At 38.3% G+C, this 23314-nt stretch overlaps 1 protein-coding gene across 12 annotated transcripts in view; it reads left to right on the top strand.

Annotated features, from left to right (window-relative positions):
• NCKAP5 (NCK associated protein 5) overlaps positions 1 to 23314 on the top strand; it is a 918970-nt gene that overhangs the window by 348309 nt on the left and 547347 nt on the right. Inside the window, exon 1 of one of the 12 annotated variants that reach the window (XM_064484711.1) lies at positions 17016 to 17414. The exons of the other annotated variants lie outside the window; for them this stretch is intronic. The gene's annotated coding sequence lies outside the window, so the exon portion shown is untranslated. Of the gene's footprint in view, positions 1 to 17015; positions 17415 to 23314 lie in introns of those variants that run through there. 12 annotated transcript variants of the gene reach the window in all.

Below are 23314 nucleotides of genomic sequence, written 5' to 3'. Positions count from 1 at the left end.
GCAAGTACAAAGCTTAAGATGAAACAACAGTAACAGTTTACTCTATGCTGATAACTCTTCTAAGCACTTCGTAAGTATTAACTCGCTTAATCCTTTTATTTCTATGAGGTTTAGTATTTTCAGTTTACAGATGAGGAAAGTGAAGCACAATTAACTAATCTGGCCTGAGGTTTGAGTCCTGAATCATTATCCTAAACATTCAATGAGTTGTTAGTAAATATTTCTGTTCAACCCCTTATGGGCACATGATAGGGTTGCAGCTCCTGCTCCCCTGTGGCTGGGAGGGGTCATGTGACTCATTCTGGCCAGTGAGTTGTTAGTAAAAGTGACATTCCAAGTTGAAGCATTTATTGTACACGCGCCACCCTCCAACATGCTTTTTCTTTCTGGCATCACAACCAGCAATGCTCAAGACGGTGTTTTATCTAAAGCTAGGGTCAGAGAATGACTACCACGAGCAGAGGCCCCTGCCAATATGAGGTGTGAGGAAGAAATAAGCTTTCATGTCAAGCTATGCGTATCTGGGAGTAGTTTATTACCATAGTATAAACAAGCCTATCCTGACTCCAGTTACAGGCCAAACAGTATAAAGTCAGAACAGATTCTCTGTGTTGCCTAGAGTTTATTTCCTAAAAAGTAATAATTTGTTATGGTGCTACCTTATTTCAATCCCTTATATACCAATTTCAGCTTTAGACTTTTCCTTTATGTTATCCCCAATATATTGCCATAATAAGTCTCAAAATTCTGTTCCTTTCATAAGAAACTCTGGGGCCCATTCCTTCTAATATTTCTTTAAGTTTACTATAAGTGCCCAAATAGCAAAATAGTTTTGCAATTTTAAGATTTTATAGGATAATCTAAAAATTTAACAAATGTTATATTCCTAATTCATAAAAACAGATTGAAAAAAATTCATGTTTACATTTTGGGAAAATACAATAATCTTGAATGCACAAAAGACAAAATGAAACTATATAAACAACTATAATTCTCTTTGTAAAGAAAGTTACATTGGCTATCCATTCATTAGGAACACTGTATTTTAATTGTCGAGAAGTATTCTTAGCTGTAGTTATTGCTGGCTATAAAAAGTTAATTTAGGTTTAATTTTAAAAGTTAATTAGCTAAAATGACTCCTATTCTTACTATCAAAAATGGAATGTCTTAGATTCTGCAAGAGTGTATATGCTGTAGAAAAACATATCAGAAACTTGAGGGCTCATTAGAATCTATAACATGCATTTAATTACCATAGTTGTTTCAAAATGTAACTCAAAATTATAATCATTAGTAGTCTTTTAAAGTATAGTTACTCATGTTTATAATTATAGCTTGTAAGAGGGCAATATTTTCTAGAGTAGGCGGGTGGTCAGCAAATTTCTTCCCTTAAAGGCCAGACAGTAAATATTTTCGGCTTTACTGGCCATATCCTCATGGTCATTGTCATAACTACCCAAATCTGTAGCTGGATCTGAAAAGGAGCTACAGACAACGTAAGTGAGTGGGTATGACTGTGTTCCAACAAAATTTTATTTGGTAAAATAGGCAAGATTTCACCTATATGTGCCAGTTCCTGATCTAGAGTAAGTTTTTAAAATACACTCTTGTTTTGTTTTGCAACCTTCTACATACCAACTCCTGAATAAGTAAAGAAGGATTATGACTCATCATACATTTGATTTCTTGTCTCCAAGTCTGTCTCAGGCATCCTTGAGAGCTGCTCTTGTAAGCCCTGGGGCACTAAAAGTTCCACCAGGCTGATGGCCAGGATGCTGAACAGTGGATGTGGAAACCTCACAGCCAACTCTGAGTTCTCCCTGTAAATCCCTTGTGTGGTCCTGAATATACTGGAAGCTCAATTTCCCCATCTATAAAGCTAGCAGGAAGAGCGGTACCAGGCTCCTTTCAATGATCATACTCTTTCTATGATTCTATTATGAGAAACATTAAAAAATTGAAAATAAATCATTAATCAGGTAAATATTATAAGGGTTAATAAGATCCTTGTGAAATTCTTTTAGCACCTAGTGAAAAAGATACCACATGGCTAACTTTTTGGTAGAGTTTCTCGTAAAAATGTTAATTTTCATAAGACTGCATTCCATAGGTTGTTGGAAAACCATAGATGCTATCCCTGTGCTAGAGGAGAGGATTGGATAATGAATTTCCTACATGCAAGTCTGGTTTCATATATGCCAACTGCCACCTTATACAGCCATGTCAGACATGTGAGGATGCTCATCTGAGCCTTGGATTTGTTGGGCTTAGGCCAACTTAACATAAGTATGTGTGTCCATGACGGCCATTTTCCCCCTTCTTTGCACTTAGATTATTATTTTGCTTACAGGTTCCCAAATATAAAGGGAGGCATTCTGATAAAAGCAACATATGGGTCTATAGAGATAGTAACACACATTACATACATACATACACACATACTGACATATATGTATGTACATGTAAATTCATACTAATATATGTAATAAACACACATTAGCTTAAGGAGCCAGACTAAAGATAGGATGAGAATACAAACAGGAAATAACCAGAAAATAAGCTGTTAAAAATTGAAGTCATGATCGGTTTTGGTTTAAAGACCATAGAGTTTTGATTTTTAAAAACCTGGCACAGTATCTGATTGATAGTTGCTTAATAAATGATGGTTGAATAACTATATTAATGAAAGAAGTTTCAAAAAATGGAATGACTGATAGAGCCTGGATGTGTATTTATCTGTATTGTTACCAAGCCCCAGGAAAATACCCAGGCACTACGTAAGTGCATTCTGCTTACAAATTTCATAAATGACAACGATGCTATCATAGAGCGATGATCGACTCAGTTGTGACTGCAAAAGTGTAGCAAGAACAGTGGAATCTTGCTCTAAGTAGCTGTGCCAAATTCAGCCCTGTGCCCTAGCCTCAGAGGTTTAATTATTGAAGGAATCCAATTTCTCTAATTAGAACTGGCTGTGATAAAACAGAAACTTCTGAAGAACCATGAAAAAAGTATAGTAGACAATGATCTGGGGTAAATCCAAAATTAATAAGCCATATAGTGTTAGTTATATGAAAGCTTTATTTTAAGAAATGAAATTTCTTATAACAAATGCTTATTTAGCCCTAATAATGTTCAAATCAGCAACCATTTATTCGGTACTACTACATAGAAAATAGTGTGGAAACTGCCCATAAAGGCTTAAAAAATTGAATAGTAGTTTATAATCCAACCAGAAAGATAAACCATAAAATAAGGGGAAAAAAGAAATCGATGGAGAGTAGGGATAAGTTAGAAATATTTTAAGCAATAATTGACAATTACAAACAATTCAGCAATGACTAATCATGTGCCTATGTCGTTTTGTAATGTTGAAAGTGTGCTTCCATTTAGAGAAAATTTCAAAAAATGAGAGTACTCACTCAAATGATAAATACATATATAGTTTTGTTGGATGTTGCCAAATTTTCCTCCAAGAAGGTTGCACCAATTTATATTTTTTACTGACAGTGTATGAGACTGCGTATTTATGCACACATCTCCCCAGTAGTAGGAATGTAAATTTTCTCCAGTAGAAGAATGGTATCTTAGGGTGGTTTTAATTTGTTTTTCTCTAGTTATCAGTGAGTTTGAACATCTTTTCTTATGTTCAGAGGCCGCCTTCATATTGTTGTGTTCATTGTCTGTCCTGACTTTTGCTCATTTTTCTATTACATTTTTGGCATTTCCCTCTCATTTTAAGAATTCTCTGTGTATTAGGGATATTACCTCTTCTCTGTGATCTACTACAAATATTTTCTCCCAGCTTGTCAATAGTCTTTTGATTTGGGGGGTTTGTTTGGCTGTACGTATTAGACATAGTAATACCCCTCAAAAATGTCCATGCCCTAATTTCCAGAACCTGTAAACATTTTACCTTATGTGGCAAAGGGTACTTTGTAGGTGTGATTAAATTAGCATCCTTGGTTGGGGGGAGATTATCCTGGATTATTCAGGTGGGCCCAGTATCATCACGAGGGTCCTACAGGCTAAGAATTAGTCTTGCCTGTACTGAGAGGGATATTTGAACATGGAATAAAATCAGAGAGCTGCAGCATTACTGGTTTTAAAGATGGGGGAAAGGATCATGATCCCAGGCACACAGGCAGCATCTAAGAAGCTAGAAAAACAAGGAAACATCCTCCTCCAGAGCTTTTGGAAAGCCGTGCAGCCCCCTACTTTGATTTGAGACCAATGAGACCAGTCCGGATTCTGACCTACCATTATTCTGACCTACTATTATTCTGATAATAACTTTATGTGGTTTAAGCCATTATGTTTGTGATAATTTGTAACAGCAGCCAGAGAAAACTAATATACTATGCTATTTTAAAGATTTTAGGTAGTCAGATTTATGCATCTTTTCTCAAATCTGGAGTTTGAATCATTTTTTGATAACCATTCCTGTCACCTTGATTATACAGGAATTCACATATTTTTTTTTTCTGGTATTTGCAGGGTCTCACTCATTACATTTAGGTTCCTGATGTAACTGAAGTTTATGCTTGTGTATGGTTTGAGGTATGAATGTAATACTCTTCTTGGTCAAGTGGCCAACCTGTTGTCCCAGCAATGTTTATTGGAAACAAAAAAAAAGAGAGAATAACCCATTCTTGGACCTAGTGAATTGAGATGCCATCTTTATCATGTATGTGTATTTCCATGTGTACTTGGGTCTATTTCTGGACTTCATAATTTGTTCCTGCCTGCCTGTCCATCCATGCACCAGCACCACACAGTTAGGAGCCCTGACCTTCTGTCCAGTCAAAAATCTCCATTTATTTGGCCCTCCACCAAGGGTCCAGCCACACCTTCAGATTTAACCAACCGTAGATCACATAGAACTGTAGTATTTGCTACTGAAAATAATCCATGTGTAAACAGTGGACTCCTGCAGTTCAAACCCGTGTTGTTCAAGGGTCAACCATTGTATGTTTACTGTACAGTGGAATTATTTTTTCCTTTATATCTTTTCTTTCTTGGTGTTTTCCTGGGTATTCTTGTGGGTTTTTCATATGAACTTGAGTATTAACTTGTCTAGCTCCAAAAGAATCTTGTTGGTACTTTTACTGGAATTGTATTACTTTTATACAATAACTTAGAGAGAACTGACATCTTTATAATGTTGAGTCTTTCTGATAGATAAGAGGATGCCTTCTGTTTCTCCAAGTCTATTTTTGTGACTTTCAGGAGTTTTAAACATTTCCCCTGGTTTTGTATATTTCTTCATATGATTTTTCCCTAAGTATTTTATTTTCTCTGTTGGTAATGGAAATGAAGTTTTCTATATTAGTATGTCCTCTAACAGGTTATCATCAGTGTATGTGAAGGTGATTGACTTCTGTATATTGACTTTTGCTAACTCTGAATTTCTATTGAGTTAATTTTTATAAGTGATTCACTTTATTTTTCGTGTCGTCTTCAAATATAGTTTTTACTGTTTCTTTTCTAATTCTTATGCTTCTCTTTGATTTATCTTATATAATTGTGCTTGACTGCAACATAATGGTGGCTGGTAGTGAAGGCAGTGGGTATCCTTGCCTTGTTCCTGATTTAAATAGGAATGTCTCAAATATTTCTCCTTAAGTGAGATCTGGTGTTCTGACTGAGGGGTTGTGTATGTGAGTTCTATCATGTAAGAAAATACACATCAATTCCTATCTCTTGAGTTGTCATCAGGGAGGATGTTAAATTTTGTCAGAGGATTTTAATACTATCTACGTAGAGAATCACATGATTTTTCTCATTTGATTAATTAATGTTGTATAGTATATTAATGAATTAATTAATACTGAGCCAAATGCAAGTGGTCTTTGGTCATATATATATATACACGTATGTACGTGTATATATGTATATTTAATGCAGTGTTGCATTGTTTTGCTTATATTTATTTAGTATCTTTGTATTGATACATGTAATGACATCGATACATATTTTTGTTTTCCTCTTTAATTGTATTCATCAGGTTAAATTGTTTTCTTAATTCCTGATACTGTAACAAAACACCATAAACTGGGTGGCTTAAGAACAACAGTGATTTATTTCTCAGATTTTGGAGGCTGGAAGTTGGAGGTCAGGGTACCAGTGTGGCTGGGGTGTGGTGAGGGTCCCATTCTGGACTGCAGACTGCCAGCTTATCCTTGTATCCTCATTATCACTGTATCTTACATGGTGGAGAGCAGAGGGAGGAAGCAGGCTCTCTTTTGACCCTTATAAAGCCCCTAATTCCATGAATGAGGCTCACCCTCGTACTTCATCTAATCCTAATTAGCTCCTAAATGCCCCACCTCTTAATACCATCACATTGGAGGGGGAGGGTCTCAACATATGGATTTATTGTGAATGAACACATTCAGTCTAGAACAACTGTCAGTTATGCTTGCTTCATAGAAATGGAAGGTTTTCCTTCATTTTCCATGGGAAAAATATGGAACATTAGAATAGTCTGATCTTGGAGATTTGTTAGAATCCCCCAGTGAAACCATATGGGCCTATAGTTTTTTTTTGTTTTGATAGGATAGAATATTAATTGCTTTCTTTATTCTTCTAGAAATGTTAATCTAATTAAGCTTTCTGTCTCTAATATTGTTAATTTTGGTAGGTGTCTTTTCCAAAGAATTATTCCATTTTATCTATTTTAAAATTTATTTGTATAGAGATAAGATCTATAAAATAGCCTCTTACACTATTTTTTTCTGTTTTAGTGATTATTTCCTGTTTGTCACTTCTTATCTTGTATTTGTGCCTTCTTCTCCTGCTCCACATTTTTTAAAAATTTGATGAAGTTATGTAGAGAGGTCAATTGGTCAATTTTTTTTTAATGTTTTAGTTTTTTTATTGAAGTATATTTGATTTACAGTGTTGTGTTAGTTTCTGGTTTATAGCAAAGTACTCAGTTATTTATATATATATTCTTTTTCATACTCTTTTCCATTATGGGTTATTATAGAATATAGAGTATAGTTCCCTGTGCTGTACAGTAGGACCTGGTTGTTTATGTATTTTATATATAGTAATTTTTATCTGCTAATCCCAAACTCCTAATTTATCTCTCCCTACTCTCCCCTTTGGTAACCATAAGTTTGTTTTCTATGTCTGTGAGTTTGTTTCTGTTTTGTAAATAAGTTCTTTTACCTCATTTTTTAATATTCCACATAAGTAATTTCATGTGATATTTGTCTTTCTCTGTCTTACTTCACTTAGTAGCATAATCTCTAGGTCCATCCATGTTGCTGTAAAAGTCATTTAATTCTTTTTCATGGCTTAGTAGTATTCCATTGTGTATATATACCTCATCTTCTTTATATATTCATCTGTCGATGGACATTTAGGTTGTTTCCATGTCTTGGCTATTGTGAATAGTGCTGCTATGAACACTGGGGTGCCTGTATCTTTTCAAATTATAGTTTTCTCCAGATATATGCCCAGAAGTAGATCATTTGGTAAGTCTACTTTTAGTTTTTTAGGTAACCTCTATAATGGCTGCAGCAATTTACATTCCCACCAACAGTGTAGACGGTATCCCCTTTCTCCACATCCTCTCCTGTATTTGTTATTTATAGACTTTTTAATGATGGCCATTCTGACTTATGTGAGGTGGCACCTCATTGTAGTTTTGATTTGCATTTCTCTAATAATTAGCAACGTTAAACATCTTTTCATTTACCTATTGGCCATCTGTCTATCTTCTTTGAAGAAATGTCTATTTAGGTCTTCTGTCCATTTTTATGATTTTTTTTTTGAGTTGTATGAGCTGTTTTTTATGTTTTGGAAATTAAGCCCTTATTGGTTGCATCATTTGCAAATATTTTTTCCGATTCCTTAGGTTTTCTTTTTGTTTAAAACTGTGTAAAAAATACTTAGAAATAAACCTAACCAAGGAGGTAAAAAAACTTTAATGCTGAGAACTATAAAATATTGATAAAGGAAACTGAAGGTGATTCAAAGAAATGGAAAGATATCCCATGCTCTTGGAGTGGAAGAATTAGTGTTGTTAAAATGGCCATACTACCCAAAGCTATCTACAGATTTATTGCAATCTCTATCAATCATCTCATACAAAGTTAAAGACATAGAAATAATTGTTTTTCTTTTTGATAATAACTCTTAGGATTTACTCTCTTAACAACTTTCATATATAATGTACAGCAGTGTTAATTATATTAATCATTCTGTTCATGGCATCCCTAGTACTTATTCGTCTTATAACTGGAAGGTGGGTACCCTTTTGAAGGCCAAGAAGGCAAGGGCAGTGTGAGTGGCATCAGCCCCTTGATGAGCTAGGCCAGCTTCCGTTGGCTGCAGTTGGCACAGACAGACCAGAGGGCCTAGGCTTGGTGACAGACCAGAGTCTCTTCTGTTTTTATCTCCCTCTTTCTCTTTCCGGGCCTGGCCTCCACCCATGCTCTCTGGCTGGACTCGTGGCAGCCCCCGCCTGCCTTGGACTGAGCTCCCTGCTGGTGGCTGGGCAGAAGATAAGCCTCTTGTGCACAGCCCAGCCTGATGCTCTCAGGAGTCAGCCTGCTGCTGCTACTCACCCTGGCTTTCCACAGCACTTCCCCACCCCCCCCAACAGTTAGACCCATGATTCTCCCGGGGCTGCAATGAGTGAGGATGGGAAAGCATTTGTGATTAAATGGCTGGAGTTTTACAGCCAAGTGAACAACAACAAAAACAACAAACTAATAATAATAATACAGTGACTTTTTGTATGTTCCACGTATGCTGGTACACGTGTGTGAGACTTGCCCTTGTGCAGCTGCACAGATGTGGGGTGGTCATGCCTTAGACTACTGAGCACCTGCAGTTTCCTACAGAGATCCAGATGTCCCCACCTGAAACGTGTCAGCGTTTTGGTTTCCGTGAAGCCTCACCTACATGCACTGTAATCAGCATGGTTCTTATTTTTCTATTGTGATTGATATGCATGCCATAGCATCTCAGTTTTGTTTTAATGTGCATTATCCAGTAATGAGATCGAGCACTGCCATTCAATGATTTTTTTGTGAACTGCCTATTTATATACTTTCCTTAAAATTTTTTTTATTTTCTACTTATTTGTAGTTCTTTATAAATTTGGGATAGTGATTCTTATTAGGACATATATGTTTCAAAAAGATTCTGCTAGTCCATGACTTAACTTTTCATTTTCTTTATGGTAATTTTTTTTCTCACAGAGGTTCAAAAACTTAGTAGTGAAACTTCATTATCCTTCCCAGCCTGATGATAGAAAAGTATTCTTCAAAGCAGCCTTCAAAAAGTTTTATAGATTTGCTTTTTAACATTTTGTGGGTTTTTTTCAGATTTTGCTTTTTAAGAGAAGGTTAACCAAAAAATTGAGAAGAAGACATATTTCCTGTATACCCTCTGCCTTCACACTTGCATAATTATTGTTGTTTTTTAAAAAATCATGAATAAATGTTGAGTGTTATTAAATTTTTAGTCATCTATTAAAATGATTATATCTTTTTTTTTCTAATTTCTAAATGTATATATTTGAAATTAGTAGATTTTCAGGGCTAAATCATCTTTGCATTAGAGAGTAAACCTTATTTGGCCATGCCATATTATTATTACCATTATTATTGCTCCAATATTTATTTTTTACATCAGTGGATTCAATTTTATTTAGAAATTTTAAGACTGCATTTATTAAAATTTCCTTTCTCATATGATATATGTTTACTTTCAGTATTTAGGTCATTCTAGATGACCCATGAAAGTCTCTCCTCTCTCCTTTTTCTCCCCTTCTCATCATTCTTTCCCCTCCTCCTGTCTTCTTTTTCTATTTTCTAGAACTATTCCTGTAAGATATGGATATTAGAGTCGTTGTATTACTTTCAAGCTTTGTAAAAATTGCCTTAAAAACATCTGGGCCCACCATTCAACAATAAAAAGACAAATAATCCAGTATAAAAATGGGCATAGCAACTCAAAAACAATTTCTTCAAAGAACATATATAAATGACCAATAAGCATATGAAAAGATACAGAACATCCTGAGCCATTAGGAAAATGCAAATCAAAATCATAATGAGATTACCTCTATACCCACCAGTATGACTATAATGAACAATAGTAAATAAAATAAATGTTGGAGAGAATGTGGAGTCATTGGAACCCTCCTGTATTGCTGATGGGAATATAAAATGGTGTAGCTGCTTTGGAAAACAGTTTAGCAGTTCCTCAAAAGGTTAAACATAATTATCATAGAACCCAGAAATTCTACTCCTAGGTATATGTGCAGGAGAAATAAAAACGTCTGTCTACACAAAAACATGCACATGAATGTTTTTAGCAGCATTATTTACAATAGCCAAGGAGTAGAAACAACCCAATGCCCCATTAAGTGATGAATGGCTAAATAAAATGTGATATATGCATACAGTGACATATTATTTGGCAATAAGAAGGAGTGAAACACTGATACATTCTACAACATAGATTTTGAAAGCATTATGGGAAGTGGAAGAAGCCAAACACAAATGTGTGACTGCCTTTGTATGGAATGTCTAGAACAGGCAAATTTACAGGGACGGAAAGTAGATGATTGGTTATCTCTGGCTGGAGAATGAGGAGTAACTGCTACTCTGTCCTGTGGGTTTCTTCTTGGGATGATGAAAATCCTTCTAAACTTTAATGATGATGATGGTTGCACAGCTTGCAGATGCTAACAAACAAATGAATTGCCTACTGGAAATGGGTGAATTTTATGGTCTGTGAATTATATCTCAATAAAGATGTTTTTAAAATGTAGGCCTATTTGTTATACAGGGGTAAATTTTTATTTTCAACTGTTGAGTTGATGTGTTATTTAAGATTCCATTGATTCTTGAGTTTGATGGAAAGATTTCTCAAATTTTCGGACGTTGATCATTTTATCTATGTTGTTATGTTTATTGCTATAAAGTTGCTCATAGTGAAGCTGTTCTGTTCCTTTAAGTCTCTGTTGTATCCTTAGTTGTGCAGCTGTTTTTATTCCTAAGCTAACTGATTTATGTCTCCTCTGTTTTTCATTGATCTAAGCAGGTATTGTTTTATTGATCCTCTATTAATGTTTTGTTTTATACTTTATTAGACTTTGATTTTATCTTTATTATTTCTTTTATTCTACTTATTTACTGATACACTTTTTCTGTTCTCTTTGCACATTATTTTTCCATTTTTATTCATTTCCAGAATATGCACTAAAATTATTAATTTCTTTCTATGTACTGCCTTAGTTATTTCCATCTTACAAGTTTTGATAGTATTCTAATTTTAAGACATGAACCTCTAATTTTTTCTAATTCCTTTATATTTAGTTACTGATACATGGTTTTTAGAAGTATGTATTGTTTTCAACTTTTATTAAAACAAAATTCAATATATAGAAAAACTAAAAGACCAGGGCAATGAAACACTCATCTATTCACAAGTTAGAACATCAATAAATGTTAAAATTTTGTTTAATATATCGTTTTTCCAAAGTGAGTGAGAGACACAATGATACTTCACCCTGAATCCTTTAGCGCTTCCTTTATAACCACGGTATCATTTTTAACCTTAGCAAAAGTAATAAAATTTCTCTTATCCCATACCAGCCTTATTTGAATTTCTCTAATTGTTTACAAAGTGTCTTTTATAGCTTTTATTTTGGACCCAGATCCAGTCCCTTTAGTTTCATTTAGTTAGGTCATGTCTCTTTTATCTATTTTCAGTCCCTCTACTCTGTTCCACCCATAGACACTGACTTTCGGAAGAGCTCCAAAGCACCCTGTATGTCACTGTTTCCTTGTGGTATCATTTATCAGATCCTTTATCTTCCATACTTCTTGTAGGCTGGAAATTTTGTCAGAGCCCTTTCTTAGATTCAGGTTAAATATGTTTTTTGCAAGAATACTTCATAAGTGATGCAACGTACTTTTCCAGAGCATCATATAAGCAATAATATATGATGGGAGCTCGCCCTTGTATAATATAACTTTTCCTTTGGCAATTAGTAAAATAATCAGGAGATGATATCTGGTGCTGAATAAGTATTTTATTTCCCATCAGTCTTTTACCCAATGGTCTTGACATCTATTTCTGATTCTTATTTGGATCGGTTATTTCATTGGGTCAACAAACCGGTGACATTTCTGAAGTAAGCTTCCTCTTCTCAGTGGTAAAACACTGTAATTCCCCTAGCCAAAAAAAAAAAAAAAAAAACAACTTTGTTTTAAAATTATTTTTATTAAGGTTTAGTTTACATACAATAAAATTCACCAATTTTTAGGTGTACAGTTTGTTGAGTGTGACAAAACATACAGTTTTGTAACCACCACAGACATGATATCGAATATTTTCCAAATGCCAAAAATCTTCCCTTGTGCCTCTTTGTAGTCAAATCCCCTCTCCACTCCCAAGCCCTAGGCAACAACTGATCTTCCTTTTGTCTCTAGATTTTATTTTTAGAAGCAAATGGAATCCAACAAAAGCCAGTCACAAAGTATGATATTCTTTCTTTAGCATAATGCCATGAATGAAATTCATACCTGTTAAGTTTATCAGCAATTGGTTCCTCTTTATTGCTGAGTGGTATTTCATGGTATGTATGGATCTACTACAGGTTGTTTATCTATTTACAAGTTGATGGAAATTTGGGTTGTTTACAGTTTGAGGATATTATGAATAAAGCTGCTGTAAATATTTGTGTGCAAGTCTTTGTGTCAACACGTGTTTTCACTTCTCTCAGGTAATTACCCAGGAGGAGAATTGCTGTCTGGTCTTTTTAAGTGTACGTTTAGCTTTATGAGAAACTGCCAGTTGGTTTTCCAAATTTGCTATACTGTTCTGCATTCTCACCAGCAATGAATGAGAATTTAAATTGCTCTACATCCTTGTCAGCACTTGATGTTGTTAAGTCTTTTAATTTTGTCAATTCTAGTGGGTGTGAGTATATCTAATTGAGATTTTAATATGCTTTTCTCCAACAATTAATAATGATGAGCATCTTTTCATGCAATGAGTTACCATTTTTATATCTTCTTAGTAAGGTTGTACTTAAATCTTTTACTCAGTTTAATAGGATTGTTGTTTTAAGTTGTAAGATTACTTGTAGAAGTGTATTTTTTTTAACTTCTAAATGTTTATGAGTTGTTTCTTTGTTACTAATTTAAGTTTTATTGAACATGGTCTGAGAAGATGTTCTATATGAAACTTGTGGGCTAGAAATCTTTGGCCTATTGACTGCTTACCAAAAAAGAAACATACCTATTCCTTCTCAGAAATCTTGTCCTATGTCAGTATTTCTTGAATTTAAGAATAGACGACCCCTCCAAAATCATCCATGGGCCATAAGTTGAGAAATACTTTGCAGCCTAAGGCCTTTAATCCTTCATTGATTCATTTCTTGATTCAGTACACACTGAATACCTTTCATGTCCCTGATCTTTACTTAGGTGCTGGAACACTCTGGATTATGTTATAAACAGACAAGATTATTATAAAAAGACAATAGATAATTAAGTTTTCCACTAACCTTGATCAACTCTCTTATAGCCTTCCTATATGTTCTTTTGGGTTCTGTATGAAGACAGTCATATCGGGAGACTGATTAGCAAGTCACTCCCTGCTTCTTGAAATACATTCTTTACTAGGTTTGTGGGAGTCTGTTCTCCTGATTTGCCTTCTCTCTCTCTGGTTGCCATTTGGGGTGGTCTCCTTTGCTAGTTCCTCTTTATCTTCTTGACTTTCTAGGTTGAGATGTCTTTCAGAATGTAATCCTTGAATGTCCTCTTTTTTCACTGTACTCTCGGCCTTAGCGACCCACCCAAGTTGATGAGTTTAATTTAACTATCTATACTTCATACAACTCTCAAATTTACATCTCCACCCTGGGCTTGTGCCCTGAACACAGTATCTGAATATTTATTCAGCTGCTCTCTCAGTGTCTCATTTTGGTTGACAAACATTGATAATAACAATAACAACCACCAGCACCAACCCCACTAACACAAGCTCTGCCACCAATATTTATACAGTCCTTAACAAAAACCAGGAACTAGTCTAAGGGCTTTACATAAATGAACTATTTAAAAAATTTAACTTAATAGGCATCATCATTTTAACACGTTCAAAACTGAACCCCTGATTCTTCCACTGATATTTGCTCTACCCATAGTCTTCCCTATTTCAATGAATAGCAACTCCATCCTTTTGGCAGCTAAGTCCAAACACTGGGAATTATTCTTTACTCCTTCCTTGAGTTCCAAACCCCCTTTCCTGAGCAAATACTTTTAGCTTTAAATTCAAAACCATCCCAAATTGCCACCACTTCTCATTAGTCTTCTTGCTATAGTCCTGTCCAAGTCATCCTCTCTTACTGGATTCTTGCAAGGGCTTAATGACAGACCTCCCCTTTCCTTCCTTCTTTTTCTCCTATAATTAATTTGCAATATGGTACCCAGAAAGATCAGGAAACAAAAGTCAGATCAGGAAATTCCTCTGCTCAAAACCTTCTGTCTCTGCCCTCCCACATCATTTAGAGGAAGAACCAGTCTATAAATTGCGTTTAAGTCCCACTCAAAGATCTGCCCTCTCAGACTACACCCATTAACCCTCTTCCATTGCTCTGTTCCATCCCTACTGCCTCATTGCTGTTCTTAGACCTTGTCCAGGTACATTCATCTGCATGGCCACTGCACCTGCTCTTTCTGCTTGATAAGACCGGCTTCCCTCAGAAATCTGCATGGCTTGCCTGCTTCCTCACCTCCTTTATTTACTTACTCACCCTTAGCATTTCCAGTAGGACTGTCAATGACAATTCTATTTAAACTTGAATACCACTCATCCCTCCCTGCTTTATTTTTCTCCATAGCACTGACTCCTTTCTAAAAGAAAATATTATTTCCTTACATATTCTTTTCTAATGTCTCTCCAGAATGTATGTTCCACAAGGTCAAAATGTTTTGTCTGATTTTCCGCTTATATATATTTTCCAGCACTGACACATAGTAAGCACTCAATAAATGATGAGAAATAAATGAGTGAATTGGACAAGATATATTTTGAAGTTAGAACCAAGGACATGATGAATTGGAGGTGTAGCCATCAATTTAACCTATCTCTTGCTTGGCCCTGATGCAGTGTTTAAACTGCCAACTTGAGGGAAAAACAAAACCCACAGCAGAACACAGCAGGATGTACCTACAGCCCAGGGTCTGACTCTCCGCTCTGCTCTTCTCTCCCTGGACAACATCGATTTCCTGGACACTGGTCCTTAAATTATTCACCAGCATGATACTTCATTCTGGTAGAGAGGACCTTTTTTTGAAATATCTGTTTCTTGGTACCGTGTTGATCAATCTTTTAACAAAAATTTTAATAACAGTAAACACATTAAACAAATTGACAATGAAAAATCACAAGCTTGAAAAATTAATACAAACATCTTAAAATCAGAGTGGTGGTTGTCCTTAACTCCCATTATTTACTTACTGTGGAAAGTAAAATGTGAACTTCATTTTACCTCACATGTCAAGCCATGGCGATGTGTATGATTTTAATCCTGACCTGCAAATCAAAACTCCAAACTATCAGTATTCATGGAGTGCCCATCACTGCATACTGCTTTTGTAAGTACCACTGGCTGTAAAATAAGTAGAAGACACAGTCTGTGGCTGGATAAATGGGGGCTTACTGTGGCTTGCCCACATTTCTCAACTGTAGGATAAAGTGAAAGAATGATTTGAGCGCTAATTTAAAACACTATTCAGTTTTCACAGTAAAGTATATTTATTTTTGCCTAGCTCTTATACCTATTGAATAAATAACTTAAAATTTTTCCTCTTCAACTTTTCAACTAATGATTTGTCTATCCAACAAATTATTTCCCTAATAAATAGTGTCATTCAGGCTAATTGAACATTTCCAGCACTTCAGAAGAATGTACAAAACCAGGCATAATCCCATCGGTTGTATTATTTATGCTTTAAGATTTATGTATATCTAGGAGTGCTGTTATTTAAAAAAAAAAAACTTTTGCTGTAATCCTAGTAAGCCTATCACCAGTAGAAATGTGTGCGGTTATACTGCTGTGGCATATTAAAATAGGTGTATTATGGAAAGGAGCACCTTATTTCATCTGCAGAAGAAAGTATTTTAGTTTGAGGAAAAAAATATGTTTTAGAGGTCATTATTTTCTAATAAAATATTATTTCTTTAAAAAGAGCATTTCCATAAGAATATGGGGAAAAAATAGGAGAATTCTTTAAACTCAGACTCGGGTTAAACTGACTTCAAGCATTTTCTTGCCCAGAGCAGATTTTCCTTTTATCTCTCAAAATGCCAACAGGAGGAAAAGGACCCAGCTTCAAAGAGAAGTACACGCTGGTTCTCCCTCCCTAAGCTTGATTCTCAAATGTACTTGGAAACCAACTTCTGACTCCAGACAAATGACTGTTAGTTCCAGCTCTTACCTGCCAGTTAGGATACTGTACTTTGGTTATCCGTGCCAGTCTCCGGATCAGCCTGATGCTAAGATTACAGGACCTGTTTGTTTAGTTCATTAGCAGAAATTCGTTCCACCCAGACTGAGCAAGCAGCGGTTTGGGATGCGGGTAAGGGGTGGGATATGCCAGGGGCCTGCCGGCATACACTGATTTTTCTTAGTGGGAACTGGAAAAGGAAAGCACTGTTTCTCCTTCTGGATCCCCATTTCCCCTTTCAGTTCCTCTGTTTGGGGCAGACAATAGAAGCCTCTAGGCCCCCCTCTCCTCTCGCGGTTCCCTGTCGCCCGCTCACCCCCTCGCCCCCTCCTACCCTCCCCGCCCCTCACCCACAGGCTTCCCCAACTCCGGCTCCAGGCAGAGATTTGTCAGAACCGTTCGGTTGAGACTGATTATGATTGCAGCAGATGGGCTGGATTTGACAGCCTGATCCTAAGCAGCTTCTGGGGGTGGGGGGGACGCAGAGGGGCGGGGAGGGGGAGTGGGGGGGGCGGGAATCTACGAGCCGGAGCCGCCTGCTAGGAGCGCACGGAGCTGCCCGCCCGGCCCTCCGGGGGCAGCTGTTTAACGCGCGCCTCCAAGAGGAAAGTGGCACGCGGACCTGAGGGGCCTCCCGGAAGGCTAGGCAAACGTCCCATTGCCGAGAGGGCACTGAGACACTGGGAGGCAGGCGCAGGGAGACCCGTGCAACACAACAAAGCGGAAGAGCGCACGGAGGCTCCGCGGCCAGGCGCGGTGGGCAGCGGGGTGCGCGTGGCCCCGGCTCCCTCTGCGAGCCCCGGACATGGCAAGTTTGTCAACTCCGGGCTCCGCGGCTAGCGCCTGGCTGCCCCCGAAGTGACAGCACTGCAAGTCCGCCCAGCCCGCCCCCGACGCACTGCAAAATGCTCCATCACAGGCCAGGTAAGGAGACGCCGGCCCGCTCCCCTCCCCGGCCCGCCCCCAGCGCCCGGCCGCCCGCGGTCTCTCCAGCCCGGTCCTTCAGCTCCTTTGCTCCCTCTAGTCCCCGCGGACTCCCTGCCTCTGTGCCTCCCTCTGCGGTCTCCTCGGCTCCTCTCAGCTCTATACCGCCCTCCCTCACCGTCGCCCTTACTGTTTTCACCTTACCGATCCCAACAGCAGGGGGAGAAGTTCGGGGAGGTAGCGCGAGGTTACGGGATCTCTTCCCCAAGCGCCTGTACCTGGACCCGGAAGGAAGCGATGGGTAGGAGCCCAGTGTGTGTGTTTTCACCCACCTTCCCGCTCCCATGCAGTCCGAGCCCCACATAACACACACACACACACACACACACACACACACACACACACACACACACCCTCCCTTCCACCTGTGGGGCCTCGGTTGTGTGCTGGGTGTGCAAATGAAAACAAGCACACGTGCAGACACAGTTCCACGTTGGCATCCTCCAGAGACTCCTTGAAGGGTGGCGGTGTGCAGGGGTGGCAGGGGGAGGGCGGGTCTTGGTTACTCCAACCCACTCAAGCGAAGGACCAGTACCCCTCTTGCCCCTTGGCCTTAACTTCTGGCGCCCCCAAGGGGGCTGGGAGGCTGCTGTACTTGGCACGCGCATTGCTTGGCCACCCGAAACCCTTCATCCCCGCTGACCCCAGAGGCCAGTGGCCTGAGACGCTCCATCCCCGCCCCCTTGCCAGGCCCATCACCAGTGGGTTCCTGACTTTGTCAACCCAGCTCAAGGCCTCTAACTCTGGCAGCCCCAGCTCGCCAGGAGCTACTAGTGTGTGGCCTGTTGCTACTGGCAACTGTCTGCCGAAAGCTCAGGCTGCAAAGCAGCTTAATGCTGATTGATGGGCAGAAATACGATATATTCTGCAGCTTAGCCACCACACTGGTGCAGGGGCCCTGCCGACCGCTTGCTTCCTTTCCTAACACTAGGCCGGGCTTCACCCCACCCCACCCCACCCCTTGGTAAAAAGAGGCTGTAAGGATATCCTTATTCCCTAGGGGTACACTTGGTGCCTGAGTTTGCTTTCCTGAGTAATCATCAGTCTCCCCGAGCTTCTCTTCTTATTCTCAAAGTTTCTGTTGAGTGGGATAAACAAGACTGCTGTTTCTGGACAGCATAATCTTCCTTTCTATTGTCAGCCCCCCACCTACTGACACACCCCTTCTTACACATAGGTACTTAAAATAGATCACTTCTTTAATAGCCAGTACTATTTCTGCAAATGCTCTGGAAAGCATTTTCCAAAAACTATTCATGCATGTCATACCTCTTCTTTAGCTACCTTTCTCCTCCCGCTGCACTCAGTGCCTCTTCCCTTTTCCCACAGAGAGTTGGTCATTTCCATCCTGGAAAGTTACACAGCCTGGGGAGTAGGCCTGCATTTGGAATGCTGGATACCTTTACTGCTCCTGTGTTTTTGCATATTCACCCTACCCCCCAGACTTGTTATCCTTTCCCTTTTCTGGAATGGCAACCTCATCCTCTAAGCTCTTGTGAATGGATAGAAATTTCTCTGGACTCAGAAACTCCTGACCCAAACTGTATCCCTTCTCTTCCTCCCCAGTACTCATGGCAGAGGGCAAGATGTCATTATCAATGAAATGATCTCTAAAAGAACTTCTGTTCTGCAATATTTTTCTGAGCATTTCAGTATTTTTGGCAAAGTATTTGCATTATCAGAATTGTCATGGCTAGCTTCATTTTGCCTGTGGACATTAATTTGGAAAACCATGCGAGGTTTTAAAGCCATTCATTTATTCATGCCAACAAAACTTTCTTGAGAGACCCAACTGAGGCCCTGAGTTAGGAATGGACCAGAAACAAGCCCCAAACGGCTGTCATCATTTTAAAGCCTCTATTATAGCTGAATTGCAGTGATTGCCACGATGGTGAATATTATAACAGCACAGTACATTTGACCAGGACTTTACAGTTTACAAAAGGCTTTCATAGGCATTATCTCCTTTAATCCCAGCAGCAGGAATTTTAAATAGCAGGGATTCCACCAAAAGGCCCAGTAATGCTCCCCAATCCTGCTTAACCAAAAAGAAAAAGAATCTTGCAGATCATCCCAACAGCTGATGGAGCTTGAAAACACAGAATAAACAATTCAGAAGAAGCTTACAAAGCTTAGTTACTGGAATGCAGCTTGGGGAAGAGAAGTGAAATGCATGTAACATGCACATCACCAGAAGGCATCCTGCGAGGAAGCCCTGTCCTGAGGTGGCTGGCTGCAAGAGGTGGAGTTTTCCTGGGCCCTGGACAATCCCCTTATCCCAGGATCTAAAATGGGATGAAAGTGTTAGTGCAAAGTTGCTGGGAGACTAGCAAATTAAGCAAAATGAGTAGGTAATGATGTTACTTTCTTTAGCTACAAGGCATTCTTGAGATATCCACAAATTTCTGGTATGTATTTACTTCAGAAATGAAGCAATTTTCTGTACTTAGACCATAAAACATGAGTTTGTGTGTCTTGTCCGAGCCATAGGAAGACAATCAAGGTTTTGGTCATCTTCTAACCCATGACTTTGAAAACAGGAGCTATCTTTGAAAACGGGAGGATAAATGGAAATTTCTCTTTTTTTAATCATTTATGGGGGAAATGTGCAGAAAGTCTTCGTGTAGGTGTGTTCCTTTTCTCTAATCCTTCAGCACGGAGGACAGCTGTTTCTCCCTTCTCAGCTGTGAATATCATTCATGACTTTCCTCCAGAAACGATTTCTAGAATGCCAACTGATAAATAGAACATTTGGTTGGCATTTCAGACATCATAAAAAGCCTCTTGTGTATCACTTTGAAAAGTTTTATTCAAAGAAGGTTTACAAGCAAGATGGTATATCATAAGGAGCCTGTTAGGGCCGGAGGCTGGCTGTGGGTCTAGACTAGATAATGGACAAGCCAAGAAAGCAGTCATAGAGCAAGGTCTGTTGTAGGAAAGAATGGAGTTACCCATTGTCAAAGAAGCTTTTTTTCTGTTTAGTACCATGAGGCTTTGTGGAAGCTTTTAGATGTGTAGGTTTTTTGTTTTTTTGTTTTTTGGGGGGTTTTTTGCTGCAGAATTTGTTTTCTCATGCGCTATACTCTGTATTACTCTATATTGGCATTCTCGTGTATTATTTTCATTCTTAGACATAACATTTTAATTTAGAGCTGAACTTACATGTTTAGGTTAATTGTATGTCAGTGGAAAAACACATAATGAAAAAATATATTCATATTTGGGAAATTTGATTGGCCCTAGTGATCCCTCCTCTGACAGGGGACTTGCACAGCTTCTACTTGATCTCCAAGGTTTTCAAGTGAAGTTTAAAGACAGGTGCGATTAATTCAAACCTTTGGCATCCTCCTCTGACTTTTCTATTTAATGGGAGAGACTTGAGTAGGCAAGTTGTGGACAGTTCTGATGATGGCTGATGCCACCTTGGTTCAGGGTTGTCAGTCACCCCCATGGCTTTCTCATCTAAGGCCCCATTATTTTTTCTTCTTGGAGTATAGTCAATTTACAGTGTTGTTTTAGTTTCTGGTGTAAAGCATAGTGGTTCAGCTATACACATATATATGCCTTTTCATACTCTTTTTCATTATAGGTTATTATAAGGTATTCCTGTGCTATACAATAGGACCTTGTTGTCTGTCAGGTTTCATGAAAATTTTCTTTGTAGTTCCACACCCTCTCCAACATTTTTCACAGAACTAGAACAAATAATCCTAAAATTCATATTGAATCACAAAAAAACCCAGACTTGCCAAGGCATTTCTGAATAAAAGAATAAAGCTGAAGGAATAACCCTCCTAGACTTCAGACAATACTACAGAACTACAGTAATCAAAACAGCATGGTATTGGTACAAAAACAAACATATGGATCAATGGATCAGAACAGAGAGCACAGAAATAAACCCACAGACTTTTGGTCAACTAATCTTTGACAAAAGAGGCAAGAAAATACAATGGAGTAAAGACAGTCTCTTCAGCAAATGGTGTTGGGAAAACTAGTATGTAAATCAGTGAAGTTAGAACACTCCTTCACACCGTACACAAAAAATTTAAAATGGCTTAAAGACTTAAACATAAGACAAGACACGATAAACCTCTTAGAAGAAAACATAGGTAGAACATTCCCTGACATAAATCTTAGCAATGTTCTCCTAAGATGGTCTACCCAGGCAACAGAAATAAAAGCAAAAATAAACAAATGGAACCTAATTAAACTTATAAGCTTTTGCATAGCAAAGGAAACCATAAACAAAACAAAAGACAACCTACAGAATGGGAGAAAATATTTGCAAAAAATGAGACTGACAAGGGCTTAATTTCCAGAATATATAAACAGCTCATACAACAATAATAAGAAGAAAACAAACAACCCAATCCAAAAATGGGCAGAAGACCTAAACAAGCAATTCTCCAGTAAAGACATACAAATGGCCAATAGGCACATGAAAAATGCTCAGTATCGCTAATTATCAGAGAAATGCAAATCAAACCTTCAATGAGGTTTGGTCAGAATGACCATCATTCAAAAGTCCACAAATGGAGATTTATTTTTGACATATTTGCGAGAGAGGGTGAGCTCCATCCACATCCTTCTATCCTGCCATCTCGAAACTCCTAAAAAACTCCTCCTGAGGCCCAATGATTGATTCATTTGTTCAATAAATATTTGTGGAGGAGCAATTTTAGAGACCAGGCTCTGTGTTCCAAGCCTCCCTGCTCTTTCTGCCGAGCTGTGCCATTTCATCTTATCCAACAGGCCTGTCCCTTTGAAATATCTGTTCATTTTGCTCTTTGGGGTTCCTGTAGGTGTGGTTTAAAGGACACAGAATGTGAGTGGTTGAGAGGCTTTCTTGCTGCAGTGAAGTCCTACAGCATTGCTGCTGAGGGCTGCTGCCTCCGACTGGGATCACGTCCTCAATATTACACCCTTCCAACCTTCTTTCTCCCAGTGAGCTCTGTTCACGTGTCTCCTTCTGCTGAGACTTCTTAGGTGATACTGGATTAAGTAAACAGTGCCTATGATTTTGTTACTCATTCAGAGAGCATAGCTGTTTCCTATTACTTGATAGAACATAATCTTCAGAGTGCATTAAGGAGGATGTGGTACCCAGATTCTCAGGTTCTCTGACAGCCGGGAGGGTTGAAAGGAAGGGAGGGAAACGCATCATTGTATGCTGTGTTGAAAGTTGTGGAAAATAGGTTGTAGCACTTATGCTATAGGTTAAGACCGAGGCCTCTGAATGAGTTGTGCACACAGAGTGGTATTAAAACTGCAAGTTGTGTAGCAGGTGGTGAAGAGTTTAAACCTGGGAGTCTTGTAGACCTGGACTCAAATCCTGATACTGTCATTTACTATTGATGTGATTTAAGGCAAAGTTCTTAATCTTTATAACCTCAGTTTCCTTATTAATAAAATAGGAAACAGTATGCATTTATAAGGTGTTCAGTACAAAATCCAACATATTTCAAGGGCTTAGAATAGTACCTAATGCCCAGAGATTAGCATATGCTATCTGCTATGGTCTTTTTTTTTTAATGAAGAAGTCGATTTACAATGCTGTGTTAATTTCTGGGGTACAGCATAGCGATTCATTTCTACATATATATACATTCCTTTTCATATTCTTTTTCATTATAGGCCATTACAAGCTATTGAATATACTTCCCTGTGCTGTACAGTAGGACCTTGTTGTTTATCTATTTTATATATAGTAGTCAGTCTGTAAATCTCAAACTCCCAATTTATTCCTTCCTACCCCCTGCTACGGTCTTTTAATGTTATTTTCTTTCTGGTTGGTACCTAGTAAGACTGTCTTTTTCACATTTGCCTCATCTCTGAGC

Source organism: Camelus dromedarius, chromosome 4, assembly GCF_036321535.1.
Source record: "Camelus dromedarius isolate mCamDro1 chromosome 4, mCamDro1.pat, whole genome shotgun sequence".
Lineage (NCBI taxonomy): Eukaryota > Metazoa > Chordata > Mammalia > Artiodactyla > Camelidae > Camelus > Camelus dromedarius.
This window is presented reverse-complemented; position numbering and strand designations above follow the sequence as displayed.